At 44.3% G+C, this 23,432-nt stretch overlaps 1 long non-coding RNA gene across 1 annotated transcript; it reads left to right on the top strand.

The window, feature by feature from the left end:
* Positions 1–282: 282 nt before the first annotated feature.
* LOC113937760 lies at positions 283–21,945 on the top strand. Its single transcript, XR_003524708.2, has 3 exons — positions 283–408; positions 7,635–7,855; positions 18,079–21,945. It is a non-coding gene; the product is annotated as an uncharacterized LOC113937760 (long non-coding RNA).
* Positions 21,946–23,432: the final 1,487 nt, after the last annotated feature.

The raw sequence follows: 23,432 nt of genomic DNA, 5'->3' as shown, positions 1-23,432 counted from the left end.
GTATCATTAATGCTCTCCACTAGTTTTTTGTTTTGTTTTGTTTTGTTTTTGACATCTCTCTATTCATTTTTGTTGTCCCAGGCTCATTTTCTAATGGATTCTTCAGGAAAGGCTCATGGAAACAATGTTGTCAGAGTTCTTGCATGTTGAGAACACTCTGTGCCCTTTGTGTTTGAAAGTTGGTTTTAATGGATACAAAAACTTCTGTCATCATTTTCTTGCCTCCAGTATTCTAAATTCATTGTACTGTTTCCTTCTACTGTAAAGTAGTGCTTTCAAAAAAAAAATCTGATGACAATCCAATGTTCTTTCTTTATGCAAGGGCTCTTTTTGCCTGGATACCCTTTATTTTTCTTTAAAGTAATTTTACTGGACTATATCTTGGTCAATCGAGGTCAATGTTGTCAGGTATGTGGTGTTCTCTTTCAATACATAATTTCAAATTTGTTTCTTGCTTCAAGAAGGCTTTCTTGAGTTGTGGTTTTTATTGTTTATTCTGTTTTTTTTTTTTTCCCCTTTGATTCTTTTAGGTATTCCTGTTATCCATATAATGTATCTTCTTGGCCTACCAATATCTGTCACTGTCTCTTGAGGTGGTTTTTTTTTTTAATGTTTGTCTTCAATTCTTTTTTATTGTTTAAGAACTTTCTCCATTTCCACTTTCTCTTTCTCTTAAAGTATTATTTATTGTGCTGATTCACTCTACCCTAGTTTATTTTAATGGTGTTCTTTTTATTTCTAAATACAATTTCCGAGTTTTTCCTCAAGTCTTTTAGCTCGACTGGAAGTAATACATTGCAGCTCTAGTCTACTTTATGAAGGCTTTCAGCATCTGTAGGGATATTATTGTCCACATTCTTTTGTTTTTCCAATAACTTAGGTATGGGATTTGACCTTGATACTTTTCTGAGCCTCAATTTTATGTTAAATTAGTTTAAAGGGGGACATTTAGAATGCATGCACTGTTTGGGGGAAGCTTTTAGAGCTTCCTCTTTTGCTGTTTTTATGCAATGTCCCAAAATACCGTGGCTTGCTTTCTGAGATACTTGGGTTCTCATCCCCTCCCCCACTCAAGTCAAGGCCTTTCTTCTTCATCTGTATCATCTCAATCCTGCTCAATTTTCTATACCTGTTGGCTTTGGGGTTTCTCCTACTTTCAAGTCGGCCAGAAACAGGTTGCTTTCCTCAGCTTCCTCCAGCACAGACTTGATATCCCACAGATTTTGTGGCTGTCGATGGTTTCCCCACAGTGTGCTTATGCTTGGAGTTGAAGGGAATTTTGTTACTTAGTTTTACTATAAATGTTACCTATGGATTATGGTTTGCTATCCACCTATCTGCTCTGTTTTTATGCCAGGGTTGGGGGGTGGTTAAGAAGATCCAAACACTAGGCATCTATCATTGCTGCTATCTTTCCAGAATTTTCCAGGACATTTTTAATTTAGATTTTAATTTAGTTTTTAATTTAGATCAAATTCAAATCTGAGTATTTAATGCGAGGCTATAAGGTAAGACATCAAAAACAGGGGACAGTACTAGTAGAGTGCTGCTGTTAGTGGTGGGGTTAATGTCTTTGAACACAGAATTTTAAATATTTAAGTAGTTGTCAACATTTAACAATAGTAAGATTTCAAACACAAAGTCAGATTTCTGGCTTCTCTGGAAAACCTGCAAGTTTGAGGGGCACCTGGGTGGCTCAGTCGGTTGAGTGTCTGCCTTTGGCTCAGGTCATGACCCCAAGGTCCTGGGATCAAGCCTTGCATAGGGCTCCCTGCTCAGTGGGGAGCCTGCTTCTCCCTCTCCCTCTGCCTGCTTGTGCTTACTCTCTCTCTCTCACTCTGTCTCTCAAATAAAATAAAATAAAATAAAATAAAATAAATCTGAAGTTCTGGATACACTGGGCCTACATTTCAACATGGCAACAGTGGGCTGGACTGCAGAGTGGGGACCCCATTCAGGGGGTGTGTGTGCTCACCAGGGGGCCACAGCCCAATTCCAGCTGGCTTTGCTTTGTATTATCTGCTTGGCCCTATAGGTTTTTGAATTTGCAACCCCTGAACTATGGGGACTCTGGGTATATTAACTTCCTGATAACGAAGTACCACGAACTGGGTGGCCAGCTTAGAACAATAAATATTTGTGGCCTCGCAGTTCTGAAAAGCAAGGCATCAGTAGGGTCATGCTCCCTCTGAAGGTGTCAGGGTAAGATCTGTTCCAGTCTTCTCTTTTGGATTCTGGTAGTTACCTGGCTTGTGGCAGCAAATTCCAGTCTTCACACAGTGTTCCACCCATGTGCATGTCTGGGTCCAAATTGCCCCCTTTTATAAGGACACTGGTCATATTAGATTAGGGCCCACCCTACTCTAGCACCACCCCGTCCTAACCTGACTACATCTGCAACAATCCTACTTCCAGATAAGTTCACCTTCTGAAATACTTAGGGTTAGGACTTCAACATAGGATTTTGTAGGGTGGGAGGGGGGTAGTAGGGGGGTAGACATATAATTCAAGCCATAACACTGAGGCCTCAGGAAAAACTCAAACCGAAGCCCATGCCTTTCCAAGTATCTGCAAGAGAAACACATTTGTACTGAGAGGGATAACACACTGACTTTCTTCAAGGCAGTTTTAGGGTCCCTAATCAGCCTGTTGCTAAACCACATGGGGAGAAATCTCCAAATGAAACTGGCGAGGGAAGAAGAGCAGGCAGACATGAGCAGCCCCCTTTTCCAAAGAAGTCTGAGCCCACACCAGCCCACAATGCAAAATAACCTCACTTTACTTACTTTCCTTACATACAGAGACTGGCCCCTTGAGTCAAAGCCAGAAAGGCATGGGATCCAGTCAAGGTCACACAGAGAGATGGGGAAAGCTGGACCCTCCTGGATCCAATTCACAGTCCAGAGACATCACGTAATATGAATCAGCTTCGAAGTATGAATTCTAGAAGGGAGCTGTGGCAGGCGCATTCCTAGACGGACCCATGACCTTGTCAATGTTTGTTTCAAACAATTCCCTCTCTCCCAAGTTGAGCGCCCAGCTGAACTGCCTAGATGTGCCCTTGACTGCAGTGGGATGCAATGCCAAGGTACTGTATCACCACGGTGTGGTTTGGGCCAGATCCACCAACATCTGCATTTTTATCGATTCCATATTTTTCTTTAGATTCCTGTTTTTTCTTTACACAAATAAATATCTTAAAATGTATTTACTTAAGGAAATATTAAAAATAAAAAATAAAATAATAAGAAATCAGATCACACCTCTAAGTCAGAAAGGCAGTATCTATCTCTTTCTATGACTAGCAGAGACCTGTAAAAACAAACGCTCTGAAAACTAAACAACATTATTAAACCCTTGCCCAATCCTCTTGCCTGTCTGAAAAGCTCAGACCTGAGTTCGTTCTTTGTTAAAAGATTAGCAAGTATTGCAGAGGAGTTGACGAGTACTGGTGCCTGAGTATTGGTGCCTAACAGAGTATTGGCGCCTAACTGAGACTTTGTCCTCAAAGTTATTAGGACTGATGAAGAACTGGAAGTGGAATAACACTCTCCCTGGGTGATTCAGTGCTTTTCAGAGTCCTGAGTCCTGCCTAGGGCACCTTGGGTCCACCCATGGTGCTTCATCCACACTTGAGGGAACACTGACACCATGGGGAAAGACCTGGAAGAATTCTTGGTTGCCATTAAGTCTCTTCCCTGTACCGGTGAGCAGTTGGTGCGTAAGAGCCACACCAAAGCTCGGTGGCTTGAAACATTTATTATTGTATCTCATGCATCTGTGGGTCAGCTGGGACTCTGTTCGTTTTGGCTGGGCTTGACCATGTGACTGTGGGCTGGCTGGGACTTGGCTCAAGGCTGGGCTTGGCCAGGGCACATTAGCTGGGGCAGCACAGCCCCACGTTTCTCACTTTACCCCTGTGGGAGCCCAGATGCTTCCTCATCCTCATCGTGATGGCAAAAACACAAGGCAGCAGGTGGAAGCGTGAGAGGCTTCATAAAACTCAGGCACACTGTCATTTCTGCCTCACTTTATTGACCAAAACAAGTCACCTGGCTGAGTGCAGCATTACCTCTTTTGTGGGAGGAACTGCAAAGGACGTAGATACAGGGAGAGGTAAAAAACTGGGACCAGCAATGCATTCTCCCACAGTAATGCAACTGCATTGTTTTACAAATTTCTCTATTTGTAAGACAATGACATTGGACTATATTAGCTTTTCAGCTCTTTCACCCTAAGGGACTCTTTTTATTTTTCTTCTACAAGGTCCAAATTGTGAAAGATTTTTATGTCTGTTGTAAACTGCCTTTATTAAGGTATAATTTCTTTTAGGCTTTTTGAAATAGTACTATCTTCTGGGACATCAGTTTTGAAAACACTGGATTAGATACCCTTTAAGTATCTAACATTCCACATATCCAAGAGTCTGCAAATTTATTAAGCAATTATTCTAAGATTCTATGCTTTTAAAATATTCAAGATGCTAGTATTTTTTGTTATATACGTCTAGGATTCAACAGTTGGCCAATGAAACTACATTTCCAAAGAATCTGTGTTTATACTTCTAAGAGTCTCTGAATTTGCTTCCAAGATTCAAAGACTATGTATGCTGATACTAATACATCTTAGGATTTTAAATGAAGGATTTTTCCCCTGCACTATCATACTCTTTGTCCTATTTCCTCATATCAGATAAAGTCTGTTTTAGTGAATGGTCCACGTGCACTTGAAAAGAATGTGCATTATGCTGTTTTGGGGTAGAGTATTCTGTAAATATCAATTAGATGCTATTGTTTGATGGTGTTGTTCAGTTCTGTCTTCTTGCTAATTTTGTCTGCTAATTCTATTGATTACTGAGAGAGGAGTATCGAATTCTTCAACAATAATTGTGAATTTGTCTATTTCACCTTTCAGTTCTGTCAATTTTCATTTCCTATGTATATTTTGAAAGCTTCATTTATTTATTTGAGAGAAAGAGCACAAGCCGGTGAGGAGAGGTGTGCAGAGGGAGAGGGAGAGAGAATCTCAAGCAGACTCTGTGCAGAGTGTGGAGCCAGACATCGGGCTCCATCTCAAAACCCTGAGATCACAATCTGAGTCAAAACCGTGAGTTGGACGCTTAACCAACTGCACCACCCAGGCACTCCTCACTTCCTATATTATAAAGTTCTTTCTTTTAGGTGCTTACACACTTTAGGATTGTTTTGTCTTCCTTAGCAAATAGACCCATTTATCATTATTTAATGTTTCTCTTTCTCCCTAGTGATTTGCTTTGCTCTGCAGTTCTCTTTGACATAATATAGTTACTCCAGCTTTCTTGTGATTATTGTTGCCACGGTATATCATTTTTCATCCTTTCAAATTTAACCTACCCCTGTCACTATATTTGCAATGAGTTACTTATTAGACATCATATAGTTGGGTCATGTTTGGGTGTTTAATCTATTTTGGCCATCTCTGACTTTTGTTTGGTATGTTTAGACCATTTATGTTCAGTGTATTTATTGATAGGTTTGGACTTACACCTACCATTTTATTGTTTGTTTTCTATTTGTTTCCTCTATTTTTCATTCCATATTTCTTCCTTTTCTGACTACTTTTTGGGTTATTTGAATGTTTTCCATATTCCATTTTAACCTATCTATTGTGCTTTTATTGTATTTCTTTGTATGGTTCTTTTTAGTGGCTGTTCTATTGATTGCAACATATATACTTACTTGTCACCATCTATTTAGACCCAATATTTTATCACATCAAATGGAATATAGATACCTTTCCATTTATATGACTGTTTACCCTTCTTCCTTTATGTTACAGTTGTCTTGTACATCACATCTACATACATTGAAATTTCTAACAGACAATGATCAGGCAAATTTTCACTGTTACATGTCCATATATTTTAAAGAACTCAAGAGGAAAAAAAATAGTTCATTATTTTTACCCAGATATTTACCATTTATGACCCATTATTACCATTTATGTTGCTCTTTGTTCCTGATCTTTTAAATTCCCTTCTGTTTGAAGAACTTCCTTTAGTAGTTCTCTTAAAGCAGCTTTGATGGCTATGAATTCTCTGGTTTTTTGTGTTTTTTTTCACCTGAGAATGTCTTTATTTCACTTTCATTCCTGGACGATATTTTTGCTGGATATAGAACTCTGCATTGACAGTTCTTTTGTTTCAGCACCTTAAATGTCTTCTTCCACTTTCTTCTCACCTCCATGGCTTTTGATGTAAAATCTGCAGCCAAACTGTGGGGGGAAAGTATTATAGGGGGTGTCAGTTAATAAAAATAGTGTGTTATTTTTCTGGATTTTATATTGCTTGTGGTATTTATCAGCTTTTTAAAATTTGTGATTTATTTTCATTTTCTTCTCTCATTCTAAAGAAATATTCACATTCCTACCTAAATGTATATTCATAATTTTCTCTTCTTTTTCTTAAGGAGGGTCACCCAAAATGGTAAAAGCTTTAGACCTCACCCAGACTAGATTGAGCCCTGCTTCCACTCTCCTCCTGCACACTTCACCTCTTCAAGGACATGTCAGGGTCAAAAAAAAGACAGGAGTTGGCTGAGTCCTAGCCAGATCCCTCCTTCTTATCATAGTACAGGAAAATTCTTCAGGAGGTGCCTAGAGAGACGGGTTACCTCTCATTAATTCCCACAGGTCAGAGAATTGAGCTGAATCAGGCACCTGAAGGTGGCACAAGTGAAGCATCAAAAGCCGAGAGTCCTGGCTAAAAATCAGAATGAAGAGGGCATAGCAGGGGCAGAGAGCATGGCTGTAGGACTAGATGTTCCCTCCCATGCTGGGATTATATAAGCCCCTCCAGGATTTAGACAAACCCAACAGGGAAGAACATTAAACTGACTGAGATTTCAACCTCAGTCTCTATTCCTCCTCCTTCTCCTCTCTCATGTCTGCCCAGCCATCTAGGTTTTCCTGCTATTTCTCCCATGACAGGCCAAGCACATTCCAGCCTGGCCCCAGGGCCTTTGCTCTTCCCATTCCCTCACCCAGATGGACCCTTCTTCCCTGGTTCTTCATGGGCCTCACTCCCTCATGTCTTCCAGGTCTCTGCATAAAGGCTGCTTTGTCAGGACATGTTCTCTGACCACCCTGTATAAAAAAACACTCTTTCTCCATCACTACCTATCCCTTACCTGTGCTTGATCTTTTTTCAGAGCATTTATCACCACTTTTGACATTCTATCATATATTTATTTGTTAATTTGTTTTTCATCTGTCTCTTCCACTAGAATATAACTTAACCTCCATAGTGGCAGAGATTTTTATCTGACATGTCATGGTTATATTCCTACCACCTAAAAAAAAAAAAAAAAGGAAAAGAAAAGAGAAAATACTTGGTACATAGAGGCTCTTGATAGACATTTGCTGAATGAATTAACTAATCAATTAAGTGTCTGCTAGTTGTAGGAATGGAAGCTGATAAATTTAAGTTTGTGTAAGGAAAAATAGTTATATTTACTGGAATTTGTACCTGGCTCATCTATGCTTAGTGCTAAGATAGATTGGCTTTTTAAGAGTCTTTCTGTGTATAAGATTCTATAATCTGCCCTGTATTTGTTTACAAATTTCTATAATCTGTGATTCTCTGTGTCTGAGTCAAGGATCCTGGAAATCCTCGCGTTGGTGGCTCTGGACAGCTCACCCTGAAATATAAAGCCAGATCTTAATGACTGCAAGATGTACAGGAGAAGCTGAGGGCACCCAGCCTGATTTCACACAGCAGTTCCAGCTTGGAGGGATAATTGGAAAGATTATCACCAGGAAATTGTTTACAGGACAAGCAAGCTCCAGACATAGCCATCACCACCCCCAGCTCCTGCTGGTTTGTATTTCACATAAGTGGTTTTCTGAGCAGAGAAAAGGGTAGAACCCAGCCTAGTTTGGTGGGTTTCTGTAGCTCCAGGGACAAAAAGGGGGTACCCACAGAGGTCAAGGATATCCAGGCCATCACAGGAGGGGAAAAGATACTGAGATCTTGGGTGGCCCTACAAAGCAGTTGGATGGTTCTGGTTCAGGATCAGCACACCCATATGCCCACAGGGACCAGGCAGGTAACCTAAACAAGCAAAGACAGCTAGATGGGAGCCTAGGCAGACAGGACATCCATATCCCTTTTCAAAAGGGCAGCTCGGACCAGTTTTTGCCCAACAGACATGCTAGTGTAACCAGATTTTCTGATTTCTCATTAAAAACCAGAAATCCAAATTTGTATTGGAAATCTCCTAATTTTAAATGTTGCAGAATCAAAAAATTTTAAAGCACTATTTTCTAGTTAATATTTCCACGTAAAAAACCACTCCAAATTTCGTGACGTAAAGCAACCATTTTATTATGTCCGTGGGTTCTCTGTGTCAGACATCTGGACAGGGCACAGTGGGGATAGCTTACTCTGCTCCATGGTGTCCAGGGCTTCAGCTGGGAAGACTCACATGGCTGGGGCTAGAATCATCTGGGGGCTTCTCTGCTCACATATCTGGTGCTTGGGCTGGGATGATTCAGAGGCCGGGCTCAGCTGGGATTGTCCACTGGAGTGCCTACACATGGCTTCTCCATGTGGCCTGGGCTTCTCCCATCATGTGGCTGGTTCGAGTATCCAGAGAGGGAGCACTGCAAATCCAGACAGTGAGCACTGCAGGAGAACCAGGCAGAAGGGATCTAGCCTCTAGTCCCATAGGGTCACTTCTACCATACTCTACTGGGCAAAGCAGCCACAGACCCACCCAGATTCAAGGGGCAGGACACACAGACCCCCAACTCTAGGTGGGAGGAGAGTCAAAGAGTTTGCAGGCATTTATAAAAGCACCACGCACTGTGTGGCCATGCCAGATGGGTCTGCAGGCTGGATTTGACCAGCACATTGCCAGCAGCCTGACCCAGAACACATTCTCAGCATGGCTGAAGCATTTGCTTCCTCACTGACCCAAAGCCTCAGCCATTTGCCCTTTCTCTTCCTCTCTGGAAGGTCTTTCTTTAAGTCCTTGGACCTAGAAGGCTGATCCTACTCTTTTTCTAGGCAATATGACATAAGAGCCTCTGGTGGGCCCAAGTGCTCCCAAGGGGGAAATATCTTCCTTTCTGATCACCCTCTGAAAGGTAATCCCAGGGGAACTGCACAGAAATGGGTATGCAATGAAGAAGCAAACATGGACTTCCTGCCAAGCACTGTACACTTGGCCTCTTTACAGCCATTCTTTTTTTTAAAAAAAGATTTTATTTATTTATTTATTTTTGCGGGGGAGAGGCAGAGAGCAAGGGAATCTCAAGACTCCCCGCTGAGCATGGAACCTAATGCGGGGCTCCATCTCACAAGCCTGATGACCTGAGTTGGACGGACGCTTAACCAACTGAGCCACCCAGGCACCCCTTTTTGCATCCATTCTTTCATGTAATACTCACAATGAGCTTGCAAAGCAACTGCTCCCATTTAAGAGATGAGCAAACTGAGTTTCGCAGAAAGTACAGAACTTGCCCAGAGTCACTCAGGCAAGTCAGTGTGTTCACACTAGATGGAGCCATGGGGTTGACTCTGAAGCAAAGAAGTGTGGGGCAAAGGAAGACCAGCCTGCTTAGAGTGGAGGAGGAGGGTTAGAGAGGAAGGGGGTAGGCCAAGTAGGGCCAGATTTTGAAGAGCCTTGTGAGCCCCACAAAGAACCCTCAACTTGATGAGTTGGGCAGTAGGGAGCCATTCAAGGGTCTTGAGTTGAGGGGTGACTATACTGATTAAGGCCAGTGACGATGCACTGTCCTGTCTGTAATTCCTTACAGAGTGTTTTATTTTGCAGATCTTCTTTTCCATGAATTTCCTCATTTGATTCCCACCCATGTGGTTAGGCTCCCTGTTTGCCAAATAAGTAAGCAAAGTAAGGGTCTCTGAAATTACAATATGCCAAAAGTATGAGCAGCAAAGCCAACTGGAATGCAGGCCACCCCAGTCAGTGGGGCAGTGGGGACTGCCTGGTAACAGGGGGCAGGGGACAGCTGCCATTCTGGCCCCCTAGCATCACTCCCCCTCACTCCATCTTTTCCTTGTGGGATCTTTCCCTCCCGCCTCCAACTCTAAAAGATTTTAGTGGACTGTCAGTTTTACGGTCCTCTAGGGGGTAAGCACAAGGCCAGCCTGGCCAATCAGAGTACTTCTCAGGGATTACCATGGATGCTAGTGGAAAGACAGTCTCAGTATTTTCTTGAAGGTTGCCAACGGTGGGGCTCATGTAAGCCCAGAGCCTCAGGCAACCAGCTTTACTGGCATATGGGGAATTCCCCCTTGAGAATGAAGCCAGCAGAGAGGACAGCCGGGCTGAGAGGCAGAGGGAGAGAGACCACCCCTGTGGCACCAGTGAGAGCCCCCAGATCCAGCGAAGCCTGACTCCCAATTGTGAGAGCCACTCTGATTTTCTCTTCTGTCGCTTGCACCCAAAGCAGCCCTGACACACAAATTTAGGGGTAAGACAGACTTGGGTTCTCTTTCTCTGTTTCTTCACCTGTGAAATGGGAATAATCAAAATACCAAATTTACAGTTTCTGGAGTTAAATATACTTCATAAACTATGAGGGAGCAAAAAAAAAAAGGAAAGAAAAGAAAAGAAAAAGAGACAAGAAGACAAGGGAAAATTATGATGAAAAGGAATAAAAATTACTGCCATCTGCAAATGCTACAATTATTCTCACAGAATAAGAGAGTTCAGTGAAGTTGCTGGATAGCTGATCAAGATTCACACATCGATAGTGTCTCGATATACCATCAGAGACAAATTTTATTTTATTTTATCTTACGTATTTTTTTAAGATTTTATTTATTTATTTGTCAGAGAGAGAGCACAAAAGCAGGGCGAGCAGCAGGCAGAGGGAGAAGCAGACTCCCTGCTGAGCAGGGAGCCCGATGTGGGGCTCGATCCCAGGACCCTGGGATCATGACCTGAGCTGAAGGCAGATGCTTAACCGACCGAGCCACCCAGGTGTCCCAGTGACAACTTTTATAATATATATTTTTTAAAAGACTTCGTTCACTCTAGCCACAAAAATCTCTAAGATTGCCAGGAATAAATCTAACAGGAGATGTACAAAAACTCTATGGAGAAACTTATAAATCTGTAGAGGAAACACACAATGGTCTATATAAGTGCTGAAATGTACCAAATTCACAGATGGGAAGGCTCAGTGTGATATGTGATAAATATGGCGATTCCTTCCCCAGTTTAATTTATAAGTGTAATGCAATTTTAGTTAAAATCCCAACAGAGTTTTTCACTAAACTTGACAATTAGATGGTAAAATCCATGTTGGGGAATAAAAGACCAGAAATGCTAAGCCTAAAAATGTAGGACTTGTCCTTTAAGACATCAAGATGCATTCACTCTAAGGTTACAGTAATGAAACCATGAAACACCAAATACAGGTTCATTGAATGTCTTTCTGGATTAGCAAACAATCCAAATCAGGCAGTATTTTAAAATAGGGAGGCTACTTCCAGAATGACAGAGTGGACACTGGGCTTTTTTGTTCCCAAAGCTCTCTCTGCAAGACGATTATTCTTCCTGTGCCATTGACATCAGGCCTAGCCATGTGACTTACTTTCGCCGATAAGATGTGATCTTGAATGATGTAATGCCACTTCTGAGCAGAAGCTTTAAAAGCCATCCCATATTTCCAGTGTGGGTATTTCCCTCTTCCACCAAAGCAGCATAACCCAAATAGGGTCACTGGTTCCCAAAAGGAAGACCACGAGGCCAGAACTGCAGCCAATCCTGGAATGTAGGATGGGGGAGAAATAGACATTTATTGTTGTAAGCCAGAGAGATTTGAGGTTTGTTTGTTACCTCAGCATAATTTAGAGAAGCTGACTAATACAGAAATATAACCTAATGGGTTGATAAAATACTGCAATTTTTATCCTTTGTCAGAGTATAAATGGCCAATTTTTGTAATTAGTACATTGACGCTTTACATTGGTTTCTCATTGTTCTGCTAAATAGGAGCATTCCTCAAATTATTCACAAGGATGTATATAGTTAAAAGCATTTTTTAAAAAACAAGTTTGGGGAAATGCTGTAAGCCACTGTCTTCCCAGATGAGATCCATCCTTCATATTAGCATATTAAAGACTGCAAAATCCTGCAGGAGAGAAAACTTTACTAACTCAGTGTTTCCCCACATCATTTGGTGATAGAACCCTTAGTCTGACTTTTAACATATCATGAGAGTTTGGGATAAGGTTTTTCTCAAAATGATTTTCTCTCTTTGCTGTTACGTATTTAACACTAGGTGCTTTATATGCATTATATCATTTACATCTCTTAACCTCTGTGAGAGAGGCATCATTATTCCCATTTTATAGCTGACAAAATGAAGGTTCAAAGAGATAAACTGACTTGCTCAGAGAACACACAGTAAAAATAATAGGGAAGCTAGGGCTTGAATTCAAGTCTGGCAACAAAGACTGAGCTCTCAACCCACCTGATTTTCTCTTGCCTCCAAAATCACCTCCTGGCTTCTGAAGCTAACGCTGAAGGGCCCTTATCAGCTCTGATACCTACCCAATCCAATCTAAATCTTCATTTTGACCTGACCACACCTTCTCATGCTCTGTGTACCTCCTGCCTGACTATTCCTTTCTCACTCAGGGCCTTCCTTCCTGCTACCATCCTTACACCTCTTCTCCATCCTTTAGCTTTCTTTAAGGTTTAGCTCATGACCCCTCCTCCAAGAAGCCTTCCTTGACTACTTCTCTCCACAATGAATTCTCTCTGACTTTATATGAATAGGTGGTAAAGCAGAACATTTCCCTGGGATGCAAATTCTCAGCCACCCCCTCAGACCTACTGAATCAAAAACTCTGAGGATAGGACCCAGCTATCTTGGTTTTAACAAGCTATCCCGGTAAGATTGCTGATTCACTTCGAAGTTGGAGAACCACTGGTCTAAGCCGACTATGTTGGTTTTTTTTTTTCCTTCTGACAAACAATTAGCTTAGGAAAAGACACTGGACAAAATTCTGGACAAAGATGTGAGGGGAATGGGGTTTCTAGGAACTACCCTCATTCTTAATAAGAAACATAGGATGAACTGTTGTACCCATTAACAGGCTTTTGGTTTCAAGCAATAGAAAATTCAGCTAGCAGGGGCTTAAATGAAAGGGGTTTTATTCTCATTTTCAAAAATTCTAGAGATAGGGCGCCTGGGTGGCTCAGTTGGTTAAGCGACTGCCTTCGGCTCAGGTCATGATCCTGGAGTCCCGGGATCGAGTCCCGCATCGGACTCCCTGCTCAGCAGGGAGTCTGCTTCTCCCTCTGACCCTCTGACCCTCTTCCCTCTTCCCTCTCGTGCTCTCTATCTCTCACTCTCTCTCTCAAATAAATTTCAAAAATCTTAAAAAAAAAATTCTAGAGATAGACAGGGGGCTAGCATTGGTTTGATGGTTCAGCAAGATGTGTTATTCTCTTGGCATGTCTCTCTGAACACAGAATGGCTGCCACAACTCAAGTGTCACATCATAATCAGGTGGGAGGAAGAAGTGGGGAAGGCCGTTGAAGCAATGTGTGTCCCTTTTACCAGGACAGTAGAGGCTTCGTGTTTGTCTCATTGGCTAGAACTGGCCACATGCGCCCCTCTGGCAGCAAGGGAGGCTGGGAAAGTAGGTGTTTCGTTTTTCCAAGCTCTATAATGAAGGCTTATAGGGGACGAGCAAATCCACATTGTCTTCTAGCTAAGTTGAGTTCTAGCTTCCTGACAGGAAGCGTTACCAGCTTCTTCCTCAGTAGTTGGGGGATTAATAAAATGGTTCAGGGTCAGCTCACAAACGAAATGAGGCTCCACCACAGTTGGTATGGATTTTTCCAACACGTCTTTCCTCTTCTCTTCTCTTAACTGTCTTCTTGCTTTTTATAGAATCGTTCCTACTGGAATATCAGAGGGAGAGGCCTTTAGAATGTTCCAAAAGATGAGAAAAGGTAGAGCCATTTAGGTTCAGTGAGGGAGACTGGTCTGTCACTTCCATGCTGCCATTTCCATGCTGTGTGACCTTGGGCAGGTCACTCCACCTCTCTGAGCCTCAGTTTCTATATCTGTGAAATGGAGCTAATGAGAGCCTCTACCTCCCTCTGGGGAGGTTATGAGGATGAAATGAGGTCAACTATATAAAGCAACAAGCTCAGTGCCTGGTACTAAGGTAGGTGCTTAGTGAACTGGTGCCTGTTATTATCATTATCAATCATTTCAGCACATGCCTGTTGTGGAGTAGAAGAGGTTGCCGTTTAGACATCAGGGCATGGAAAATTAGTGGACGGTCCTCTGATTACTCCTCCTTGGACAAAATGCCAAACTAAATTCTCATTAGCATGTCAGTCAATTCGCATGTCAGGGAGCTTCATAGAAGCCTGGAAGCGATACCCTTGAGTGTAGGGGGGAAAAATGCCTCCCCGACCTTTATCAGAAGCTCAAGCCTAGTGGGGGAGGGGAGGTCGGTGGCTGTCCTCCCTCTCAGGACGGAGGTGGCCAGCATTCCGAGCTGCCCTCCGCACTTCCTGACATTTGTGGTTTAATCAAGCCCCATTAATCCCTCCCAGTTTCAAAGCCCGGCACACAGGAACCACAAACTCCCACAGCCTCTGACGGGAATCGTGTGGCTAAAGCCAAGGGGAACTCTTTGAAAGGTAATTAGTGTCCTTTGAATCCAGGGCCCTTTGATTTTGCTTCCTGGCTTTAAACGGTCGCAGGAGATTTTGCAGCATGGGGGAAAACAAAAAGGCAGCAGCAAGAGCTCCTGATGCCGGGCCTTCTGCTGCCTCTGGAGTCCCATGTCGCACAAGCAGCCTGAAAGAGGACACTTGCAGACATGGCCAAGGGTGGCTGAGTTGTTGAGTGGTACCAGGAGCCATTCACTCATTCATTCATTCATTCATTCGGGCTCACACACTGTGCCAGGCACCATGTTAAACACAGGATGCACGGTTTTCCCTCCTTTGTTCATTTACTTGTATCTCTGTGGCAGACACCGAGTTCCGGCCTGGGGCTATACGCTTATTGTCCAGCAGGAGAGACAGACAATAAACAAGTCAGTAAATAAAAATAATTGCCTATGAGAATAAAGTACCAATAAAGAACTAAATAAGCTGTGTGTTCATTGAGAGCAGAGCGGAGGGAGCGGCTTTACGATGGGTAGTAAAGGCAGGCAGGCCATGCTGAAGAGAAAACAGTACCAGTGGGCACCGTGACACCAGGGACCCAGTTATGTAATACAGGGCTGTAGGGTATGATGTATTGGTAAAGGTGCGTGCTGGTTGCCATGGCAACCCATGGGCCCGTGATCTGCTCTGTTTGAGGAAAGCTTACAGAAGCTTTCCTAAGGAAAGAAGTCAGTACAGGCTAGGTAGTGCTGTTATTGCAGCTCCGGAGTCCTAAACCGCAAGGCAGACTTTTTGTTTTTTACTCAACACATCTAAAAATGGCATGCCTGCGGCTTTGCTCACACCACCGTCCTCACTCCAGGGTCTAGTTGCCGTGGCAGAGGGAAGACACAGTTCTGGAAAGTCTTGAACCTGCTGTTAAATGCTCCAGCCTGGAAAAGACATGTGTTGTGTGTACCCACAACTCATTGACCAGATCTTGTCACATGGCTCCAACCCAATCACAAGGGGGCCAAGAAGTACCATCCCACATCGTATCCAGGACAACCAAGCGGGTCTGGTGAGTAGTGTTAGGGACAACTTCAGTGGGTAGCTGTGGACTAAGCCTTGTGGCAGAGTAGCAGGACGTGCAAATGGCAGACAGAGGGAACAGAATGTGCAAATGCACAGGGGCCTAAAATAATCTGGAGTGTTCAGGTAGCTAGGGCACTGGCAGGGCTGGAGATAGAGGAGGAAACGTGGTCACAAAACCCTATGTGATGAGTATTGTTATTGTCTCTAGTTTCGAGATGAGAGAATTGAGGACACAGCAGATGAGTGGTGGGGTTGGTAGTTAAAACCAGCTGGTCCAGTGGTGCCTGAGTGGCTCAGTCAGTTAAGCATCTGACTGTTGGTTTCAGCTCAGGTCATGATCTCAGTGTTCTGGGATTGAGCCCCCTACCGTGCTTAGCTCAGAGTCTGCTTGTCCCTCTCCCTCTGCTCCTCCCCCTGCTTTCTCTTGTGCTCTTTCTCCCGCAAATAAAATTTTAAAAAATCTTTAAAAAAACTTAAAAAAAAAAGCTGGTCTGATCTCAAGGTCTGAACGCTTCATCTCTCCACCATCTTGTCTTTAAGGTAGGCAGTGCCAGATTACAAAAGATCTTCAATGCCAAACTAAGGAGACTGGTCTCCACAGGCAAGGTGGTAACATTTACACGGTGTAGTGATCATAGTTGTTTAAAAGACATATATGTGGGGGGCCTGGGTTGTTCAATCAGTTGAGCGTCTGACTCTCAGGTCATGACCTCGGGGTTGTGAGATAGAGTCGGGCTCCATGCTGGGCGTGGAGCCTGCTTAAGATTCTCTCTCTCCTTCTACCCCTTGCCCACTCATGTGCACACTGTCTCTCTCTCTCAAAAAAATAAAATAAAGTACATATATGTTATGTTCATTTTAAATATACAGAAATATTCTTCTCTCCTAATAAGAAATGTGCTCCCCTTGATTCTTCTTAAAATGAGAGGCTCTCTTAAGGTATCTGCTCTTTGCCCTCTTTTAATATAGAGGAGGTTGCAGCGAAGTATTTCTCTACAGTAAGGACACAAGCCAAGGATTATTATTCTTTTAAAGATTTATTTATTTATTTTTGAGAGAGAGAGAGAGAGAGAGAGAGAGAGAGGGAGAGAAAGAGTGTGAGCAGGGGAAGGGAAAGAATCTCAAGCAGACTCCCTGCTGAGTGCAGAGCTGATGTGGGGCTGGATCTCACAACCCTGAGATCACGACCTGAGCCAAAATCAAGAGCCAGACACTTAACCGACTGAGCCACCCAGGCACCCCAGGTCAAGGATTATTATTAATCATCACTAAAGCCCAGTTTCCCTGTCATAGATCAATAAAGGATGGTGAGAAATGTGGTAAGCTAGAAAGAATCCTGCCCCATGCAAAGAGGGAAGTTATTATTCACCACCATCCTGTTGTTACACATGTGGGGGACAATTTAGATATTTTAGATATTTTGTGAAATCTCCAAATTTAAAAATATTGACATAAAGCATGGTGCAAGCCTAAGAAAATACATTTATAGATCAGTATGCTCATGAGAGCATGAGTTTGCATCTTCCGCATGGTAGCCAGCCTCCAAGATGGCCCCGGGGATCCCACCTCCTGGTATTTACTCTCTTGTGTCATCTTTCCTACACTGAATCAGGGCCAGTCTGTTTGATCCATAGAATATGGCAGAGGTCACAATTTGTGGCTTCTGAATCCAGCCCATAAAGGCATTGAGATTCTACCTTGTTCTCTCGATCTTGTTCTCCTCTTTGGGGATAGCAGCTATCATGCGTGAAAACACTCAAGCTATCCTGGGTTGCCCATGTAAAGCAGAACTGAGTCCTCCAGCATATAACCAGAACCAACTGGCCAGCCACACAAGTGAACCTTCTTGGATGAGAATCCTTCAGCCCCAGTCAAGGCTTCGGATGAGTGCAGCCCCAGCCAATACCTAACTGGAACCTCCAGAAAGACCCAGAGCCAAAACCATGGGCCAGAATCACGTGGCCAAGCTGCTCCCAGATTCCTGACCCATAGAAACCACGAGAGATAATAAAAGATTACTGTAGTGTTAATCCAGGGGTTGACAAACTTTTTCTGTAAAAAGCCAAAGAGTAAGTATTTTAGTCTGTGTGACCCATATACATCGTCTCTATGTAAACTATTCAACTCTGCAGAAGCAGCCATAGAGCATATGTAAATGAATGAGTGTGGCTGTGTTCTGATAAAACTTTATTTACCAAAACAAGCAATGGGCCAAATTTGGCCTGAGGACTAAGGACTGAGGTTTGCATACCTCTGTCTTAAGCCAATTTGTTTTGTGATTTGTTGTGCCATAATATGTAATTAACCAGTTCCCTGAATTTGTGAATTACCTGAATACTTCACATTTTAGGTAAAGCACACTGTTGGTGATTTGGAGGCTGGATTAAAAAGAAGCTCCTGGCAGGGGAGAAATGGTCCCAGGAAGAGCTGATGATCTCAGGCTTAGGTAAGAAGATGTACGGACCCACGTGATAACATAGATGTCTTTTGTTCTTCCTGCCAATCAACATCGCAAGAAGATGTTAAAGCCATAATGCAGACCATTCCCTTTAATTCTCCCTGTACTGTCTAGTACTGACCTTGAACTAGCTCAAAAATGAGCAGATGGGTCCTCCCCAGTGCTGTGAGGAGCATGCAGAACCAGCACAGGGCAAGCTCCTAAGCTGGTAACAAGGATGCCAATGCCAATGGTGCCATGAGCCCCAAATAAAGAAGCTTTCTGTGAAGACAAGGAACACTATCAGTCACCCAGTCTCTCTGCCCCTTCCATGTGCCCTCAGCAGACTGTTCCTCACAGCCCCCTGAAGACCCAATTCCTGCCCTGCTGGGTTGTAAGGTTGCAGCTGGGCCAGGCACCGCCTGGGAGAGACCTGACCCGAGTGGAATAGGGCAGCAGGGGAGCGAGATGCTCGGGAGCTGGTGCAGGCTGGGGGTCAGGGAGGGGTAGAATCAAGGACAGAGAAATAAAGAAGAGAGGAGAAAGAGAAGGAAAGGGGAGGGAAGAGAGAATCAAATCTAGGAAAAGCTAGATACAAAGGTCAAACAATGTCATCAGACTCTGGCCTCTCTCTTGGTCCATCCGTGTGGATCCCCTTCTCCAGCAACCTAGGTAGTTTTGGGTTCCAGAGCCACACAAAGGAGAGACAGTCTCCAGCAATCCCAGCTGCAGTTTCGGGACTCACTCGAATTGGCTCTCAGGTCACATGCCCACATGCCCAAACCAATCACTGGGGCCCTAAGTCAGTTTGGCGTAGGTCCAGAGCCCCACGCCCAACCCTCCTGGAGTGAAGACAATCAGGGCGTTTGCCAGGAGAAAGGGGAATGACTGCTGGGAAGATAAATGCTCCCTTAGAGTTTGCTGAACAGTCAAAACTTCCTGATCCCTTCCTCGTGCAAAAGGGGAGATCAGGCTGAGAGAGGAAAGAGGCGCCTGTACTTGCAGTTTGTCAGGGGTGTTATGGGCTGAATGTTCGTGTCCCCCGCCCCAAATCCACATGTGAAGCCCTACCCCCTAATGTGATGGTATTAGGAATGGGGCTTTTGTGGGGGAGGTGGTAATTAGGTTCAGATGAAGTCATGAGGGGGAAGCCCCCATGATGGGATTAGTGTTCTGGCCGGAAGAGGAGAAGAACAGAGTCCTGTCTCTGCCATGTGAGGACACAGAAAGAAGGCAGCCCTCTGCAAACCAAGAAGCGAGTCCTCCCCAGACACTGATCTGCCAGCACCTTGACCTTGGACTTGCCAGCATCCAGAACTGTGAGAAATAAATGTTTGCTATTATAGCCCCCTGGACTAGGGTATTTGTTTGGTGATAGCAGCCCAAGCACACTGAGACAGTGACAAAGTCTGGGCATGGTTCTTGGCCTTACCCTCTGGCAACTGCCTCCTGAGGGGCAAGGCCGGAGAAGCCAGACCCCGAGGGAGTTGATGGGGTTCTAAGGCCACCAGGGAAGATTTCCAGAGTGGGTGGGGGGATTGTGGAGGTCTTGGAGCAAGGGCTCAAAGTGTGGGCAGAGTCTCTCGGAGGAGCAGGGAGGAGGCCATGGAACAGTTCTCCCTTTGAGGACCCAACAGTCGGGTGGGGGAGTAAGACAGGTGGATGGTGGTTGCCACAGAATGTGATCAGGACATTGTAGGAGAAAGCACCGTAGGGGAGGGTGGGGGTCCAAGCACAGCCTCTTGGCCAGAGTGGGGAGGTGGTGGAGGTTTCCTGGTGGCAGTGATGTTTGAGATGAATTTTGCAAGTTGAGCTAAGAAGAGAGAGAAGGCCTTTTGTGGTGATGAAATCATGGACAAAAACACAGAAGCACAATAGCTTGGGATACAGTCGTAGAACAGAAATAACGGGATGTGCCAAAGAGATGTAGGTGATGAGGCTGGGATGTCAGCAGGCTCAGATGTTGACCAGAGCCCCGACATTATTCCTTCACTCTGGGGGCACGGGGACAGAGGAGGGCAGGGGAGGATTGTAAGATGGGCGGTGGCCATTCATAAATATGCAAGTGGCCTTGATCTTGGGAGGGCTGGGGGTGGCACAAGGGTATAAATGAGGACTTCTGGTGAGAGGGGGCAGGGGCCACTCAACTCAAACCATCTTGGCCCAAAGCGCTGTTTGGGAAGAATCTTGCAGCTACTCACACTATCAGTCCAAACTGTGTGAAACATCTGTGGGGAGGGGACCGTTGTAACTTGGCTTTTTCTTTCTGCAAGACAGTTGGGCAATATGAACTAAAGCCTAAAACCTAGAAATTCCACTTCTGGGAATTTTCCCTAAGAAAAGCAGTAAAGATGAGGGCAAAGATTTAGCTTCGAGGATGTTCATTGCAACACTGTTTATAGGGAAATAACTGGAAATGATCCAAATGTCCAACACCAAGAGCTGCCCTATCGAGTGACTGGAAGTCTGACGATGGGCTGTGCTTTGGTCATTTGCTCTGCTGCTGTGGTCAGAATTGACAATTTCCAGATGCCTGTCCCTGGGCCAAGGCGGCTCTGTGAAAAGTGGCTGCTGGTGGATGGCAAAATCAGAAACACGGAGACAACAGCAAGATGTCCATCAAACTTTGTTTTTTCTGTAACATTGTCTCCTCTCTACCTCTTTGGCTTGAGGATGATAATGAACGTTCACTTTTTTCTTTTTTCTAAACTTCACCGAAAGTCTAATTAACAGGGACATAAACAAATGGGGGCTTATTTTTTTCACACTAAAAGAAGTCTGGAGATAGAGGCCACTGGGCAAGTGTCAGTGCTCTCACAGTGCGAAGCAGGGAGGAGTCTCTGTGATTCTCTCGCGCTTCGCTTCACGCTCCCGAGAAGGCTGCCTCTGGTCTTGGTAGGAAGCGTAAGGATGAGATACTACCAATGACATTTTCCCTTTTACAGGAAAGCAAAAGCTTACCTAAACATTTCCTGAGGACCACTTCTGTCTTATTGGCTAAACTAGGTCATGGGACTGCCCTTAGCTGCAAGGGAAATACGAAATCTGCCAAAAGGAAATGGGGTTACCGTGTTGATGAATTGCCTGGGACTGAATACATGACCCCTTCAAACAAAACCAAGAAGGAAGGGGTGGGGGGCAGGCTAGAAGTAATAAGAGGGCAGCTCAGCCATGCCTGCCACATTTGATGGGAAGAGAGTTGGCAGCCCTAGATCCGTGCCGCCTCGTTTTCGGAAAGTGGAATTTACTGGTCCTCGAAATGCTGAACACTGGGAACCTTTGGAACAAAGGACTGGTTTTCAAACCAGATTCCTTTGTGGCCCGGAGTTACTTAGGGGCTGCTGTTAGGGCAAGAACATGGCAAGAAGGGGTGAAAGTAGCTCTACATCTTCCTTCAACCCAAGAGCTGCCATTTTATCTGAGCATAATACAAGCATCCATGTAAAGTTCCACTTGGTGTACATGTGTCTACATGTGTTTATCTGTACATATGTATGTATATGTAAAAATGTGTGTTTATCTTTATGCATGTATATATAAGCATTTAGATAGATGGATGGATAGGTTGATTGATTGATTGATTGATAGATCTAGAAAGATACATAGCAATGGTATGATCTTAAGAGGGCTGGAGGTGGCAGACTGGTGACCACTAGAGCCCAAGTCAGTGTTTAAAATCTCTTTGACTTTATGGGGCGCCTGCGTGGCTTAAGCGTCCGCCTTCGGCTTGGGTCATGGTCCCAGGGTCCTGGGATCGAGCCCCACATCGGGCTCCCTGCTCGGCGGGAAGCCTACTTCTCCCTCTCCCATTCCCCCTGCTTATGTTCCCTCTCTCGCTGTCTCTCTTTCTCTGTCAAAAAAAAATAAAATAAAATCTCTTTGACTTTTGAATGTCTTTACACTGGCTGCAAACTCTGTATTACTCTACAGATTCAAACATTTCCTGACATTTTTAAATATCATAATTCCCATATTTATATTAATCTTCATATAAATTAATTCACCCAACTCACACATTTATATTGATTTTAATGTCACTCGAGTCACACATTTTTATTAATTTTAGTGCCATCCAATTCACATTTATATTAACTGTCCAGGCGCCTGTGCATTCCATCCGGGACCCCCCTCCAACACACCGGGGCGGTAACAGTGGCTCTCTCTGGGTCATGGGTCATTTTTAATTTTTCCTTTTTCCTGGTCTGGCCTGTCTAATTTTGCTAAAATAAACAGACATGGCTTTTGTAATAAGGGGGAAAGACGCCATTTTAATTAAAAAATAATAACAATGTGGCCTGTGATCCTGAGGGCTGTTTGGGCCGCGCTCCACAGGCTCCCACTGAGCCTGGCTCTTCTGGGCTGTGCCTGCCTCTGCTCAACCTCAACAGTGTCGCCAAGAGAGAGACTGGGGTCCCGGCCTCGCCCTGTCAGTGAGGTTTTCCGCAGGGGTGTGAGCAGGAGTGGGGGGCTGGACAACCTCCGAAGAATGGGCCCCTCCTGGAAGACCTTAGAAAGCCAGTCGGGGTCTGAGGCCCTTTCAAACGCTGAACTCCAGTGCGGGGACACAGTTCCTGCAAATGCCAACGGCTTCGTGATGGCTGAGCCTGTTGATAGATATACTGCTTCCCACTAATGTGGCATTATCACCACACAGTTCCACCCTCAGCTCCTGCAAACCACCAGGACCCCATCTGGTTTAAATCTCTTCTCATTACAACCTAAAAAAAAAAAAATTAAAGCTGAAATCTAAGCCACCACTTTGACACTCTGTATCTCATCCTCCTTTCTTCCTTGGCTTTTCTTGGTCCTCCTCTCTTGCTCTTTTTCTCAACCAGGCACATGAATTTAGAAACTGCCCAACCCATTTTACAGATGAGGACACTGAGGCCCAGGGTGGAGCAGTGACTCTATCACACAACTTCTTACCGACCTGGCAAGCAGCTGGAGGCCCCCAGTTTCCTTACCTGCAAGGCAGGATGGTGCTGACACACACACCCCCCACCGCCTTCCCCCTTCACCTGCGAGGGGAGACCCTACCCTGTTAGAAGATACTATTGTTACTGTCTTTCCAGTCCTTCCTCCCAAATAAATTGTGGATGATGCTACAATTAGAAATCAGGGGAAGCAAGTTCTAGGAAGAGCTAATTCGGCCAACCACCAACTAGAAGCCCTGGAAGGAGAGAGGCAGCAGCCTTGAGATGAGCCCTTCCTGCTCCCCCATTCTGTGAACTGCTTGTCTGGGTGTGTTGTCCTTTTTGAAACTGGTT

This window comes from Zalophus californianus, chromosome 8, assembly GCF_009762305.2.
Source record: "Zalophus californianus isolate mZalCal1 chromosome 8, mZalCal1.pri.v2, whole genome shotgun sequence".
Taxonomy (NCBI): domain Eukaryota; kingdom Metazoa; phylum Chordata; class Mammalia; order Carnivora; family Otariidae; genus Zalophus; species Zalophus californianus.
This window is presented reverse-complemented; position numbering and strand designations above follow the sequence as displayed.